The following is a 15,783-nucleotide window of genomic DNA, read 5'->3' as shown; positions in this document are numbered from 1 at the left end:
ATGATTTATGCAATTGAGTTGTAATTTTTTTTAAGTTATAGTTCTAGGCTTAGATCTAGGTGACAAGATCATGAGCTGTGGAGCAATTTTTTTTTTCAAGTTCAAGCATTGATTCAAGTAAGTAGACTTCTTCAGTAGTTTTCTCTCCCCCCTCTCATTCCCTCTTCTGACTACCATTTCTTTCTTAATTTAGGATTTTTATTTTCAGTCATTACATTATTGCTATCCCTTTCCCCCAAGGTTCATGGCTAGTGTATGTGTTGGCTTTGCCCCTCCTAGCCATAGAACCATCAATTTATTGCTTTTATTTTAATTGTCTCCCTTTCCCTAAAGCCAAGTAGAGTAACCCTTGTAAGAGTGACTCTCTGGTCAAGTAGGGAAGCTCATATTATGATGCATCCCTCGGGCTAAGTAGAGAAACCTACTTGTGAGTCTCTCTCTAGCTTTATCCCCTTTCTTTTACTTTATTTTTATTTCAGCATTTTTTTCCTTTATTATTTATTTTTTTAATTGCGTGGGTTGTTTATTTTCAATTATTTAATTATTTAATTTTAATTGCGTGGCTTGCGTCTTTAAATTCTTAGATGACGAATGGTTAGGACGTTATTTTAGATACATATGTTTAGGACGGTAATTAGAATTAGATCACAACCATTAACCGGTTCACTTTCGCATTATTAAAAGAAATAAAAAAATAAAGTGGCTACTCTCCCTGTGTTCGACCCGTAGCTACACTGATCCGTACGCTTGCGGTTACATTTTAAATCTCAAACATCAGAGAACCCTATCTTCAAGAGAGTGTTTGTTAATTTCAAAGCATGTGTTTCAAGGTTCGTAAAGGGATGCAGACCATTAATTGGTGTAGATGGCTACCACTTAAAGGGCTGATATGGAGGCATTCTTTTGTCAGTGGTCTCGTATGATGGGAATAATGAATTGTTCCATGTGGCATATGCTGTAGTTGAAGTTGAATGCAAAGACAGCTAGTTTTTTTCCATGAATGTTTACACGAAGCTCTTGGTACGGCATATGATGATATGGCTCTGACTTTTATGTCAGACAAACAAAAGGTGTGTTACCAATATTTTAATCACCCTATTTATTTGTTCCTATTAATCAATGATAAATATTTGACTTTTTCTTTTTTAAAATGCTTAGGGTTTATTGGATGCCATCAGTAGAGTATTCCATAATGTGCACCAATTGTGTTGTGTCAGACATTTATACTAGAACTTCAAGTCAGTAGGCCATTCAAGATAGTTGCTTAGGAAGCACTTCTGGTCAGCAGCCTCTTCAACAATAGTCATCCAATTTGAGAAAGAAATGAAAGACATCAAGGATATATCCAATGATGCATATGATTGGATGATGAAAAATCCTACAAAGTACTAGTCAAGACGTGCCTTTGATTTTGTTGCTAAGAGTCCATAGCTAACTAATAACATGACTAAGTCATTCAACAATTGGATAGTAGAAGTCAGAGACAAGCCTATTATGGTGCTCACAGATGAGATTAGGCTGAAGATAATAAATAGGATGTTTAAGCATTTTGATAATGGTTGCAGTTATCCAATATGTGGTCCAATCACACCGGATATGAAGACAAGTTTAGACAAGGTACAACAAAAAGCAAGAGAATGTATTTTGCACCAAGCCAATTCACATTCATTTGAGGTGGTAGATATACGTGGTGGTAGGGTTGTGGTGAATCTGTCAGCTAATACATGTGGTTGTAGGCTTTGGGATTGTACGGGGTTGCCATGCAAACATGTAGTAGCAACAATAGCTATCACTCATAGTAGGGGTCACTTCAAGCTTATTGCAGCCCATATTATAGTGTCAACATGTATCTCAAGGCATATAGTGAGTTTACTCACTGCTAGCATTAGCTGATTTGATGATTGATATCAGTTCTGAGATTGTCCAACCTCCACTACTTAAGAGAAGACCTGGTAGACCTTGAAAAAGTAGGAAAAGAGAATTCGATGAGGGTCCTGCCAAGAATAAATCTTCAAGTTTGAGATGTGGTATCTACAACATACCTGACCACAATAGGAGAACATGTCCTCAAGGTGACGAACAACTGAAGAAAAAGTACAAAACAGGAAAGAAGGTATGACTCCTCACATGTAATTTATAATGATCATTACTTACTTAACTTACATAGCTATCAATATCACTTTGTAATTTACTTTCTGTGTTTGTGTAGAGAAAGCAAGGGGATGAGATTCAACATGAAGGTAGTAGCTCCCAAGTACTAAAAAGGTCACAAGCAACATCTTAGCCTACACAACAAACAATTCAAGATGAGCTTTAGCCCAACGTGCTATCAAGAACTTGAAATAGAGGACCAAATATGCTAAGAAGAAGTAGGCAAGTGTACGTTGGTGATGGGAGAGAGCAATTGGGATATGGAATTGGTGATAGGAGAGAGCAACGGGGATATGAAACAAGGTTTTTTTTTTTTTTTTTTTTTTTTTTTTTTTTTATGGGATGAGAAATTTTTTATGTATTGGGTTATGGAACTATTTGTTTGTTTCCTTATGTGTTGGAACAATGATGTTTAGTTGTGTTATGAAACAAATTGTTTGTTTATTTGGGTTTCAGAACAATGATGTTTATTGAGTTTTGGAACATGGATGTTTATTTGGTAGACTCTATGGATGCACTTTAACAGGTTTGTGATATGGAAAACTTATATGTCTAGAGATGCACTTTAACAAGTTTGTGATAATGTCTCATATTCAAATGAAATGCTGTCATTTTTTTAAAAAATGGGTCAAGTAATGTGATTAATTGGTGCACATTTTAACAGGTTTGTCATATTGTCCTATGTTGAAAGGAAATGCTATCCATTGACTTAAAATTATGGGATAGACAAATACAGAGACACGATGGCCAAATTACAATTTTAAGAGTTCCAATTGACTTCTCTAATCCCTTCATTTTTTTCTTCAAAGCATGTATCTCTTCCTTCACTTGTTGATCTTCAAGACTTCGGCCACCAACAAATGTCTGTGGAGTAACTGTGGTGATATTGTCTCCAGTATGAGGCAATATTTTTTGTTCTTCTATAGGATCACACCAAGAAAATAATCCACAACCACGTGGTGCATTGGGGCAGTAATGTAGAGCTTGTGTTTGCTATTAGCGTCCTTTGAAATTCTAACCAGTGCCCTTTTTTAGCAGTGACATACAACGTTCAAGTACTTCAGTACTGAACCTCAATTGCTGTTATTCACACTTGCTGTTGACATTATGTATCTACAAAACCCAAATAACAATATAGTAAGGTAAAATTATTAGAATACAAATCACCCAAAATACATTACCAATATCGCTAAATAAATCTAAATAGGCAATAACAAAAACAATGGTGTTGAATGCTTCAGTTTAATTCTTTTTTTTTCCCCCCAAAATGGAGTTCAACCACAAAAAAATTTAATCTTAGAAAATGTTCATTCACCATTGTTCTTATATTATTTTCAAAGTTGTTTACACAAGCAAGAAGAAGAGGAGCAGCAATAGAGGAATCAAAATAAATCTGACCAAAACACACAAGTATAATCACCTGGCCTAACTTCTCAGATGCAACCCGCCGGAATCGGCTGTTCTTAAATTCTATATTAAACCTTCACTAGACAGTAATACTACTACCATAGCAAATTGTACCATGAAATCATGTTGGGTAATGGTTTAGGAACAAATTAGATGCATCCAAACCTGAGATTGCCTAGCTTGGTTCAGTTTTTTTTGCACTTCAATAACAAATTGATTGATTTTAAATGAATGTGTCTAGATAGATTAATGAATCAATTGATGCCCTAACTTCTCAAAATCGGTGATAGGTTTCAATCTAGGGAATAATACTAACTAAATGATTAGTAATAAGAGAAGAGAGAAGAGATAAAAGAGAAAATGGACTGAAACCTCCGCCGGAATATCAGAAGGTCCTCCTCTCCCTCCTCCACTGTTGCACTCTCTCCACCTTATGGATATTGGGTATAAAAGAGAAGAGAGTAAAGAGAAGAGAGAAGAGAGAAGAGAGAAGAGAGAAGAGAGAAGAGATAAAAGAGAAAAGGGACTGAAATCTTCACCGGAGACGTCGCCTGAATCCTTCGCCGAAATATTAGAAGGTCCTCCTCTCCTCCTCCACCATCCCACTCTCTCAACCTTATAGATTTTGGGTATAAAAGAAAGAGAGGAGAGTAAAGAGAAGAGATGAGTCTTTAAAAGGGTTAGGGGCAATTTCGTCAGTAAAATTTCAAAACAAACACTTCTCTAATGGTGTGAACTTTTTGAGTTTAAATGTAATTTTCCAAATCCCATGGGGGATTATGTAATTTCGGCAAACGACAGGGAAGATAGATTTAAATCGCCCAAAAAAATTTCTTTGTCATATATATTTTAATTTGGTCACCATTTTTTTTCTCCTCCTTGTATTTGCAAATCATTTCCACTATTTTTAATAGACAATTTAGTACATTAATTTCTTCTTTATTTTAGAAGGTTTAATTTTTTTTTTTTTAACATGGAAACTCTTGTTCGGTTGTCTCAAGAAGTTAGGGGGGCGACGAAGGTTTGATCATGGGACCTCACTTCCTAAGGCAAAGTATCGTGTCCCTTCCAAATCAATTGCCCTTGGGTTAAAGGCTTTCACTTCTCCTTTGATAGTTTTCATTTTTTTTCCAAGGTAGAATTTTCACTCACTTAGGTGCACCATATGTCCTGCCACACTCAAACATATTTTAAAGACCACCATGATATTTTGAACCATTAAAGTGTTCTTGACCATTTTAATATTCTAAAATAAATAAATAAAAATTCAATTGACTGTTTTTAGTGGTTTTTAATTTCTCTAGAAAATTTGGAGTTGCCGCTAGGCATTGGGTCGGCCAAATGAGATCGGAAACAATTGGAATACTAACACAGCTGTCCATACTCATTTCAACCCACTACTACGAGTAAGCCAATGTATATACCACCAGAAGGATGAAATGAATGCCCAAAAAAAATAAAAAAATGCGAGGCAAAATCTCTACCATCTCCATTCTATGGGTCTATCATAATCTATTTTTAATCATTTATTAAATCTCGAATCCATAGGTGTACTTGGAATTTGACACTTTTGAATTGTCTCGGTTTTATTCTCAGAAGTTCTTTACCTTAGTAGTATTTCTCCAACCTGTACTTGCTGTAGCTCCAAGATTGCATCACACAACTTTATATATCTTGTTTGATTGGTCGGCACTCAATTTACAGTCCATATGAGCAAGGTACCCCTACATCCTACACCTTGGGTTTAGGTATCAATATTGGTATGTATCTATCGATACCAATTCATATCAGATTGGTGCATATCGGTCACTTTTTTCCTTGCTTTTTCAAAAAAAAAAGATACATTTTTTATCGTTTTACCCCTAAAACTAGGGGTGTCAATCCTGAGCCAGCACCGGTAGGCCCGACTCAGCTCGACTCGTTTAAGGCCCAACCTGAACCGACCCGTTTAATAAATGTGTCGGGCTTAAGCCCGATCTATTTATTAAACGGGCATTTACAGTGCAGAGTAGTAGCCCGTCGGGTGCCCGACCAACCCGACTCACTTAAGTAGCCCATTAGAACCGAGTCAATTAGCCCGATCGACCCAACCCCCTTTAGAAAAATTCTTAAATTGAGTAAGGAATAGGTAGGACTAAATGGTAATTTCATATGGAAAAAAACCCTAAAAGCCTAATTGCCTAAAGAGTAAAGAATAGAGAACTACTGGAAGTCACAACTCACAAGAGCTGCTTCCCTCTTCCCTCTAGTCGCCGCTGCCCTCTTCCCTCCAGTCTTCTTCATCCTCAGCTTCAGGATCAAAGATGAGTGGTTTTGAATCTTAATCTCTCAAGCTCTCATCTTCCTCAAATTTTCAGACTCTGGTTTCCTTCGTAAGAGGTAAGGTATTTTTTTTTTTACTATCTAAGACTCTGATTCTGAGAAAATCAAAGAAGTCATTATTAGTTCTGATATAAGGTATTTTTTTTTTTAAACTCTCTGAGACTCTCTCTGGTTTTGATAAAATCAAATAAGCTCAAAGGAGCTATTGCTGGTTCTGATATAAGGTAATTTATTTATTTATTTTACTCCTCTGGTTCTGATTAAATCAAAGAAGCCATTGATGGTTCTGATATAAGGTATTTCTAGTTGCCGCTGCTATTCGCTGCCCTCTTCCCTCTAGTCTTTTTCATCCTCAGCCTCAAGATCAAAGATTTGATGATGTGGTTTTAAATCTTAATCTCTGAAGCTCTCATCTTCCTCAAATTTTTAGACTCTGGTTTCCTTCGTATGAGGTAAGGTATTTCTTAATCTCTGAAGCTCTTATCTTCCTCAAATTTGGCTAGGTCTGCAAAGTAAGAAGAGTAGTGATAGTAATAAGCTATTTCCAGCAGTCTATGTTCATCACTGGTATCCATTTGTTTTTGGTCATTCTAAGTTGAGTATACAAATGAATCGAAATACCATGCTATTTTTGCTGTCAAGGACGATTCTGAGCTTACATCTGTGAGGAAGGCAGCATTCTTGACTGCTTCTGTGATGAAGAATGTTGTTGTCCCAAAACTTGAGAAGGTCACTGATGAAGAGAAAAAGGTCACACATTCTTTATTGATGGATGACACTGAGAAGGCAATTTTTGATCCGGCAAGGGCTAAAGTGAAGCTCAAGGCGGAGAATGTCGATATTTGTTACCCTTCAGTCTTTCAGAGTGGCAACTGCCCAAGTAGGTTTTTTCTTTCATTGTATTATGTATTATGTATACGAGTGAATCAAAATTCCAATTTCAGTTTTGTAATGTTCTTGGATCGATGAATTGTTAAAAAGAGTGTAATTCTTGTAATTTAGATTACATTTTAAAAACACGATTCAATAGTTTAATTCGTGTAAAAAATAATTTTAGGGTAGGCACGTTTAGAGCCCGTTTAGAATTAAATAGGCCTATAGTTCGTTTAAGGTAGCCCAAGTAAAGCTCGACATCGACCTGCCCGATTACAAATTGTATCATGCCCCCCAAACCCAGGCCCGTTTAAGTAAATGGGCGTTCACAGTGCAAGGATTTTACACCGTCAGCCTCGGTTAGGCTCGATTATGATCAGCCCGGCCTGACCCGATCGATTGACACCCCTATCTAAAATGGTACAGGCTACTAGTCCTAATCAGTTAGGTATCGATAACAGTCTCAGTCAATACTGATACTGTAATACCCTACTTCTTAAACCCGGTCTGATTACACGGTTGACCCGATTTAACCATGCAGTACCCGAACCGGAGAGGGTTAAGGCAGGTTCCTTATGGACCATGATGGCAAGGGTGACTTTGAACACCGGCTGGCCAAACAAGTCTGAGTCAGTGCCAGAGGAGACGGGTGTACCCAAGCCGTGTACATGCACATATCATAAGGCCATGTACGAATAAAGCATGTATGTAGCCGTATCTTAAAGCGCATACGTATATTATATCTTATGCCGAGAGTGAGATTCGTGCCGAGAGTCGAATTCCATCAAAATCCCACTTGGTGGCCAATTTTCGGCCCTCAGGTGGGCGGTCACAGGTGGGCGCATCCACCCACCTAAGTGACCCACCCATGAGGTTACAAGATGTCTTAAAAGGTAAAAATAGCTATCATTATGCTTTTCCTTTTTTCTCATTTATGACAATCAGGCGTTTGGTGAGAAGAGTAAAGAGGAGAGAGAAAAGAAGGGAAAGAAGAGGAAAAGGAAAGGAAGAGGAAGAAGAAATGGATTTCAGCGGCGCCGAGGTTTGACCTTCCCATTCCGACGTCGGAAGAGTGATCTCCAATACGAGATCTACGTTTAGAGGTGAGCAAAGGCTAGGTTCCTTAAACTTTCACCATACCCAAATGAAACCCTTGATTTGGGTAGAGTTTCTTGAGGTCTCGTAAATCCCCCTTGAGATGATGAATCTAAGGTTTAATAGATGGTTTATGTGTTGATTTTGAAGGATTTGAAGGAGTGTTTCCACGGTTGGAGGAGCATTGGTGATTTGAAGTGATTTTGGGGTATTTGAACGAGTTCTTAGGCAAAGAAGGTAAGATGGCTTCCATTCCTTAAATCTAACCTAGATCTAGGTTAGAACCATCTTATGAGACCTTGAATGTATAGAGAATGGGTTTGAAAAAGCCCCATTTGATTGGGAAAAGTTTGGGAAAAAATGACATTTTCCCGCCAAGACCGGTGGGCCAAACCGGTTGGGCCACATGGCCCGCCTGAGGGCACCCGCCTGAGAGGGCAGGCCCTCGGGGCCAACCAGTGGGCCCAACTGGTGGGCCGACCAGTGGGCCGATCTGCCCACCGGTCAGGACCGGTGGGTCTGAATGGTGGGTCAAGACAGGTGGGCTGTTCGACCCACCCGAGAGGCTCCCAACGTGATTTTTACGTCCAAATGGACCCAAAACGGACGTGCGACCTTCTTTTAGGATTCTAAACATGATTTTATCACCAAATCTTGTTAGTTTTGACCCTAAAGTGGTGAAATGCTAACCCCATTCACTCATGATAGGTTCACCAAATCTTACGCTTCTCCCACCGGATCTCACCCGTACCGGGCGTGAGTCTTTGTACACTACAGGTAAATGGGGAGAGGACGTTTGACCTTGTTTTCAAGGCTTGTTTGGCATTCATTAAATTGTATCTAGATTAGCTATGTCATCATGCAAATTATATATAGCTTATCCAACCTCATATTTTTATGCCATATGTGTTGTGTTTATTTTCTCAATGTCAAATGATGATGTGCTTATGTGATGAATGTTGACATCATTGTGCGTGATGGATTAATAGACTAGATACCGTAGTCGGCTTGGAAACGAGTGTATTGGTGGCCCGTGGAATGGGACGCGATGGCACTATGCAATCGTACTATGTCATATGGGAGCATGCGGTTCAGGATTATCATATTCCCGTGCTACGACCCTTCCCAATAGGGGTTGAGGTGTTGGGTTACCATTTGGGGGGAAGCAGTGGTCGGCATTAGGGGTTGAGGTGTCGGGTCACTGTGGCGGTTAGACATATGCCCGGTTGGTCATTAAGACAGTCGGCAACCTCGGTGGTATATTCAAGAGGGTCAATTGTACTGCTTTTAAATTGCTGGAGTCAGCACCTTTAATTTTAGTCATTTACTTTATGTTGAGAGCTGGTGGTCGACATGTTTTACTTTTCCGAGTACTCACGGTGGGCCTTCTCCGACAGCCCTATGGGCGTATCGCGGGATGGAGTTCGCGGCTCGTACCCGGAGTATACGCACACTGTGGTTGTTTAGGTGGATGTGATTTAAAAATGAATTGCATAGCATATAGTGCATATGGTTGTGATTGTTGTGTGGACTGTTGTGTGGTCCTTCTTTTCACTTACTGAGCTAGTGAGCTCATCTCACGTGTGCACCTCTTTTAGATGATTTTGCAGGTCATCAACCTGAAGAGCACGGGTCGGGCCCCACAGTTGAATTCCCTGAAGAGAATTGGTGGGTCCCCGAGGAGTTAGAGCACGACACGAATTGCTCGTACGAGGGCTATGCTACGGGACCGCAGTTTGATACCGAGCTGAGTTTTACTGTTGATACCGAGCTGAGCTTTACTTTTGATACCGAGCTGAGCTTTACCTTTTACTACCAAGCTGAGCTTTACTTTTTGATACCGAGCTGAGCTCTACTTTTGATACCGAGCTGAGTTGTACCCTTTGTGTTTTTGATGATCCCTTTTGTGTACTTGATATGTAAATTGTATTATTTTTTGTAAATATCATGCTTGCGGGCCCATATGTACTTAACTATATATTACAATTTGGGTATCAAGTATAATGAGAATATTTACAGATAAATTAAGTCTTCCGCTGAACTGATGAACACTTCCTTAGTTGTGTGTATGCTGTGGTGGGATACTGTATCAGATGATCCTGACAGTTTTGGATTAACTGGTGTTAACCCGGTCACCGGTCCGGTTCTGTGTGAACGGGGTGTGACAACGGTGGTATCAAAGCGTGATGCTCTATTTCACTCACAGCATACCATTAGACCCCATAGAATCTATAATAGGAAATGGGATTGGGTTAATGTAAAAACTTTAAAGAGATAAAAGCCGAACAAAAAAAGTAATAAAAATGGTTGCATTTAGATATTGCATTCATGGCATGCGTGAGAGAAAATGGAAGGTTAATTAATTGATGTCATAACCCATCGAGTACAAGTTTGGCGAAATTTTGGCAACATAACGGTGCAAGACAAGATTTCCAAAAAATTTCACACAAACACCTGGTAAACAACAGATATATATATCAATAAATTATAATTAACAAAAGACACCACAACTAAACTACACAAGTTATCAAACATAAAAATTCACTACAAACCACCATCAAAACACATCATCCCACAAATAAGTCCAGTTACAGAGAAAGGACAAAGAATGAGAAAAGAAAGAAAAAAAAATACAATAAGATCAACCACGTGAAACAGGTGAGAAGCTGGTGTGGACGAGCTAAGTCCTCACTGATCATCGTCATCATCATCATCCAATACTACTACTACGTTCACCTGAGGTCTAGAGTTAACGTTGAGTCAATGGTCGTAGTAGTCGAACCTCGAGTTCACCAGCTGTACATCCCTCCGAAGTCAGCCAAAATCTGTTGAAATGGCATTGGCCGTTGTATCCAAGTCCTGGCCCAATCTGAGAAAGGAATTCTCCAAAGTAGCCTGCCTCTCCAGGATGCGTTCCTCCCTAGAAGCACTCTCATCCAGTCTTCTTAACAGCTGATCTTGCCCGTCCTTCAAAGCCCTTATAGTAGACATCATGCCCTCAAAATCATATGCACCACTCTCAATTGGTGGGGCTCTATACTATGGGCCTGCAGCTCTAGTGAAGCCAGGATCAGCACATCTCAACTCATGAGGTACCTCCTTAAGGATGTCCTCGTCCACAAAATCATCCTCCCCACCCTGAGGAACATAGTCCTCATCCTCCTCACTAGACTCCTCCTCCATGGGAACATCCTCCCTAGGGGCAACCCTCCTATCCCTACCTCTCCGAGCTCCTGCTCTCTGAGGTACATCCATGAGTGTGTGGAGACCCATCCTCAATAGATTCCCCCTGTCAAACTTATCTGCTGGAGTCTTTCCCTCCTCATCATTCAGGTCCACCTTAAAGAACTCAAAGATCCTAGTGAGGATCCTACCATATGGAAATCCTCCATCCTCGGGGTGAGAAGTATGGTGCTCCATGGTTTTGAGGATGACGTAAGGCAAGTACAAGTGCTCGTCACCCCCCTCTAAAGCCCTATAAATGCAGAAGGTTAAGAAGACCTGCCAGTTGGTTGCTGCCTTTGAATAGCGGAACAGTTCCTCATCGTAGTCGGACGGGTCGCCTTGTGTGAGGGGTTGGAGAACTAGTCCCTGCACTCTTTCGTTTGGAAGCGGTGGTCTTACGCCGAGTGCCAGAGGATGCGGGCTCTTTGCCTTTGCGAGATGACATCCTGGCAAGAAAAGAGGAAAAATGGTGAGTAAGGAAAAAGGGAATGACAAAGAAAATAAATAGATGGGTGAGCAATAGGAGGAAGCCCCAAAACCCAATTCTCGCAAAACAGAAAATGTGACAAGCAAGGAATGATAGAGAGTCTATGGATGAAATGCATGGTAAGTGACAAAAAAGAAATCAAGGAAAAAAAAATGAAAAGACTCACAATAGAGTGGAGCATGAAGCTTACATGTTCATGGATGAAATGCCATCATTCTACAATTTAGAATATGCAGAAACATCTACTATTATGATATGGAGGTGAAAGAGAATCAAAGAAACCCAACACAGAGATGGATTTTCATGGGAAGAAATGGGATTTCAAGCATACGTGACTTCTATGATCTCTATAACATGTCAAGTACAAATCAAACATAAGACATTGCATTTGAGTTATTAATTGGGAAGAAAAGAGCAGAGATTGAAGAAATTCCCAAATTTGAGAAAACTAGGGCACGGTTGGGGTTTTCTCTAAAAAAAAAATTGAGAAGTAAATCTTAAAACTAGAAATAAATCACGAAGGAAACATCACATTTACATGAAATCACTGTTCTATGGAGGGAAACACGGAAAAGAATTGAGATTTAAGACTACTCATGAGTTCTACCCCAAAGTACATGTTCTGAGAAGAAAATGAGGAATAAACTTACTTGTGATTAGAGGAGTTGAATCTTCCCAAAACTGCCGGATCGTTGAGTGAGATCGCGAGCGGAAGCTTCAAGGAGCTCTCAAAAATCACCTGAGAGAGAGAGAGAGAGAGAGAGAGAGAGTGAGGAAGAAATGTGCGAACAAATGAAGAATAGGGGCTTAAAAGCCCTGTTCGAAATTTCCGCTCAGGTAGGACCGACGAGCCGACCGGTGGGCCAACCTGCCCGTTGGTGTCAGCCTGCCGGTTGAAGATTTGGATCGGCGGGCTGACCGGTGGCCCAACCTGCCCGCCGGTGGCAGCCCACCAGTTGAGAGAAAACTTGAAAAAAAAATAATAATATAAAAAATAAAAAGGGAAAGGTAGGGGTATTGTTATTATTATTATTATTCTTATAATAATATACCTGAAAAAAAAAAGGTGTGTGGATAGCACCATATGGTCGAGTGGGACCATTGTCCTACTTGTCGAAGCACTAGCCCTGTATTTTCGAAATTAAGTTATGGCTAGTTGTAAACTATCATACACTATAATAACCTGTGTGTTGGCATATGATTATGTGTCGATATCAATTCTATGGTATTTAACCAATGTGGTGTATGATATGTTCCAGGTACAAGGATACGATGGTACGTACTAGATCCTGTAGCAATGCACGAGGTACCTCGCGTGGTCCTCGTCCGGTCGGTCGACCATTGAATCCCAAAAGGTCCTGCTCTGTGGGGCAAACCTCACTTCCACAACCTCCAGAGACCTTTGGTCAGGGTGGGCACAAGAGGACCCACCTATGACTGCACTTCCGGACCCTCCACCGGTTATTACTCCGGGGGATGTTGCTACCATAATCCAGCAGTCACAACAGGCTTTCCAGCAATAAATGCTTCAGCAACAGCAAGCATTTATGATTGCTATACAGCAACAATTGGACCTTTCTCAAACAGGTCAACCTCCCCGGATACTTACTCCACAGGACCCGCCTGTAGGGTCTGGTACGGGGCCACAAGTGGGAGGTACACCTCCAATTCCGTCATTCGGTGTTCCTCCGTATGTGGTGCCCCCTCCATACCCTTACTATCCAGCTTATGCTCCCAATTACCCGCCGACGAATAATACATCAAAGGTAGTGGAGTCATTCAAGAGGAACTTGCCACCTGTATTCTCTAAGGTGGGGAGTGATCCTCTGGAACCGGACCAGTGGATCCAAGAGCTGGAGAAAATATTTGAGGTGATTGAGTGCACTGATGCACAAAAACTCATTTGTGCGGGGTTGCAACTCAAGAAGGAGGCCAACTCTTGGTGGCAAGCCTCTAAGCCCATATTGTTGGCCGCACATCCGGAACCCACCTGGGAACAGTTCAAGGAGTTGTTCTTGGACAATCATTACCCACGTAGCTTCAAAGACCGCAAGGAGACGAAATTTATAGCCTTAACTCAAGGAGGTAAGACTATCCTTGAGTATCAGCAGCAGTTTGAGAGCTTGTTCCATTTTGCCCCTAGGCATATGAGGACAGCTGAAGAAAAGGCTGCAAGATTTCTGAAGGGCCTAAAGGCATCCATTGGGTCTGTACTTGAGGTCTTAGACTTGACAGACTATGGCCAGATTGTGTAGAAGGCCAAGACTATAGAAGATAAGCAGAAGGGAGAACAGTCCCTCACACCTGGACTGTGGAAGAGAACAAATCCATTTTCGGATATGGGCAACTCCTCCAAGGCATACCGTGGGTCGTATAGTTCTGGGCCTACATACAGGCAGCCCTATAGGCCATCTGGCTACCCTCCTCGACCAGCTGGTGGTTCGGGCTCTACATCTTTTCGCCCGAACACTAGTGCGGTACCTACTGTTCCGAGGCTGCCCCGACCTCCATCTTCAACAGGTCAAGTGCAGAAGGGCCCCACCCCAATTTCGGCGTCTCAGATCCATTGCTTTAACTGCCATTCCTATGGGTACTATGCTAAAGACTGTCAGGTCAGACCAGCCTTGCCCTCCAGTCAGCCCTCTGCGTATCGACCTCTCTTAACTCGGGGGAATCAACCGCAGGGAAGGATGTATGCCCTATCAGCTGAGGAAGCTGAGGCCAGCACGGAAGTGGTAGTAGGTACGTTTTAAATTTAAGAATTTCCTTATATTAAATATTGATGACCTGGTGTACTTATATGCATTGTTACACTAGGTGTTCTACCTATATCAGGCATACCAGCCTATGTCTTATTTGACTCAAGAGCTACACATTCTTTCGTATCTAAGAGATTTACTGAGAAACTGGGTATGTCACCCAGGACACTAGATCATCGGATGATTGTTAGTATGCCTACTGGTAAAGTTACACAGTTGAAAGAGGTGTATGGGCCGTGCCCAGTGGAAATTAGTGGGAAGAAATTGGATGCACAACTCATTAAGTTCAATATGCAGAATTTTGATGTTATACTAGGCATGGATTGGTTGTCGGCTCATCGAGCTAATGTGATGTGTGCTGAAAAATCAATTAGGGTGACAGATGATGAAGGAAAAGAATGGGTATACCGAGCAGATAAAGTGAAACGGGCTAGAAAGGTCCTCGTCTCCGCTCTTCAAGCGGTAAAGTTGTTGGAAGGCGGCTGTCAGGGTTACTTAGCATCAGTACTTGATGTCGATGCAAAGGTTACCCCTCTAGAAGAGGTAAAGGTGGTTAATGAATTCTCCGATGTCTTTCCAGATGATCAGATGCATTTACCGCCTGATAGAGAGTTGGAGTTTGCTATAGACCTAATTCCTGGAGCAGCTTCAGTGTCTAAAGCTCCATACAGGATGGCACTAGCCGAATTGAGGGAGTTGCAGATGCAGTTGCAGGAATTATTGGAAAAGGGATTTATTCGCCCAAGTGTTTCACCTTGGGGTGCCCCAGTATTGTTTGTCAAGAAGAAGGATGGCAGCTTGCGTATGTGCATCGATTACCGGGAATTAAATAAGCTAACCATTAAGAACCGGTATCCCTTGCCACGCATTGATGATTTATTTGACCAACTACAGGGTGCCAAGGTATTTTCAAAGATAGACCTTCGATCAGGCTATTATCAGCTCAAGATAAAGAGCGGCGACATACCTAAGATAGCATTTAGGATTCGGTATGGTCACTATGAGTTCCTAGTGTTATCTTTTGGGTTAACCAATGCACCAACAGCATTCATGGATTTAATGAATCGAGTATTTCACGATGTCCTCGATAAATGGGTAATTATTTTTATTGATGACATCTTGATCTACTCCAAGACAGAAGAGGAGCACACTCAACACTTGAGTATGGTGTTACAGAGGTTGAGAGAACAACAATTATTTGCCAAATACAGCAAATGTGAATTTTGGCTTGAGCAAGTTGGATTCCTGGGACACGTAGTGTCTAAGGTCGGAATCGAGGTGGATCCTGATAAGGTGAAAGCAGTAGTAGAATGGGAAAGCCCTAAAAATGTCACTGAAATTAGAAGCTTCTTGAGTTTGGTTGGATACTACCGGCACTTCATTGAGAATTTTGCTCAGATCTCAGCACCAATGACTAAGTTGACAAAAAAGGGTGTGAAGTTTGACTGGATAGAGGAATGTGAG

Source organism: Macadamia integrifolia, chromosome 5 (assembly GCF_013358625.1).
Source record: "Macadamia integrifolia cultivar HAES 741 chromosome 5, SCU_Mint_v3, whole genome shotgun sequence".
Lineage (NCBI taxonomy): Eukaryota > Viridiplantae > Streptophyta > Magnoliopsida > Proteales > Proteaceae > Macadamia > Macadamia integrifolia.
Note: the sequence above shows the minus strand (reverse complement) of the source record.